Here is a 1,530-nt window from a genome sequence, read left to right as displayed (position 1 = left end):
TTTAATGTTGAAAAATGGCAATATGCATTCCTTCGAGGAATAYTGGGCCTTTAATTCCCCCAGTTTTCATCAAAGCCTGACCAGTCGGTTGCAGCAGGGCCGTCCTCTGCTCCCTGCTTACTGAAAAAAACAAAAGAAGTGATTATCGGGGCTCATGGGTGACTGAAAGCAGCAGCTAAGAAGATTTAATTTTCAATTACTTGCAGACAACAAGCYTTTTGTTGTCAGTTTTGGATTTGCGACAGTTCTTACAATAGTTAACAACAAAAACAACAATAAATCTTTTATTTATTCTTTCACATGACACCCACAGTGCATCATGACCTGTTTGGGACAATAACTGCTCTGGAAAGAGAAACAAGAGGCGGCGGCAAGTTCTCAGCAGGTTTACGCTTTAATATTCAACCATGATTCAGCACAGGAACATCTGATGACACATTTACTCTGCAGGCCTGGAGACAAAACTGTATTTACACAAAGCTGCAGGGCCAGAACGGGCAGAAAACATGGAGTTTATGTACAGCAGGCTCGGGACGGTCAAGATGCTTCACGACACAATGATTCACAGAACGTCACAGATCCATACACTTACAGCAACCGTATAAAATAACACAAAAAATAAGGAGAAGGAAGAAAACGCCAAGGGCTTGGTCCAGTCGAGACGGAGCAATGTCGCCATCCTCTGGCTGGATAACATCATCGGCTCAGAYAGCAACACAACAGGTTTTATTCACCTAAAACACTACAACCAGGAGGAGCAGTTATCTATCCATCTATCTGAGCAAATATCTACCAGATCCACCTATCTATAGCAGTACAAAAAGATATTTATGACCTGACAGTCGGCTTCAAATGGCTTTGAATAAGAGAGGATTGTTCTGTACAGATTTAAAGGACCACACCAACGATTTTACCTGTTATAGAACATTTAACAATGAATTCAGCAGCAGTTTCCATCAAACASAAGTCCTGATAACTTGCATCTGTTTGAAGTGAAACAATCAATATCTTACCTGTTGCAGATATTTATTTGGAGAAGCTGAYCCTTAACCAGACCGATTCTGCGAGTAATCACTGGGTTGACATCTACAGCTTGACTGAAGATGGACCTTAAAGGCTTTATGACGTTACATCCATTACCGTTAGGTGTTTATAAAAGCTGCTAATAAACGTGAGAAAATTATGGAGCACCATGTGTGAAATAAAATGTTAAAAAATGTCACTAACACGTTTTATTATTTAGTTCACTGTCCTTACATTATAGCTAATTGCAACTAAATGTTATATGTAAATATTAAATCCCAAATGTAAAAGTTAAATAATGAAAGATGTGGTTAAAGTGCCTGTGACATCAATTCTTTGCAATAAATATGAATGCATTTTTGGAAAGATAACATTGACAACGTAAGAAAATTTCACGCCTCTAAGATGAAGAGTTGTTGATAATTTTGCACGTGACATAACAGAAAGTGATGTCAAAGGGGAATGTTTATTGCTGCAACAGCTAACACAGACGGAAAAAGATTATTT

The sequence above is a fragment of the Austrofundulus limnaeus genome, unplaced genomic scaffold (genome assembly GCF_001266775.1).
Source record: "Austrofundulus limnaeus strain Quisiro unplaced genomic scaffold, Austrofundulus_limnaeus-1.0 Scaffold1646, whole genome shotgun sequence".
In the NCBI taxonomy this organism is placed as follows: Eukaryota; Metazoa; Chordata; class Actinopteri; order Cyprinodontiformes; family Rivulidae; genus Austrofundulus; species Austrofundulus limnaeus.
The sequence above is the reverse complement of the archived record's forward strand: the minus strand, read 5'-3'. Positions refer to the sequence as shown.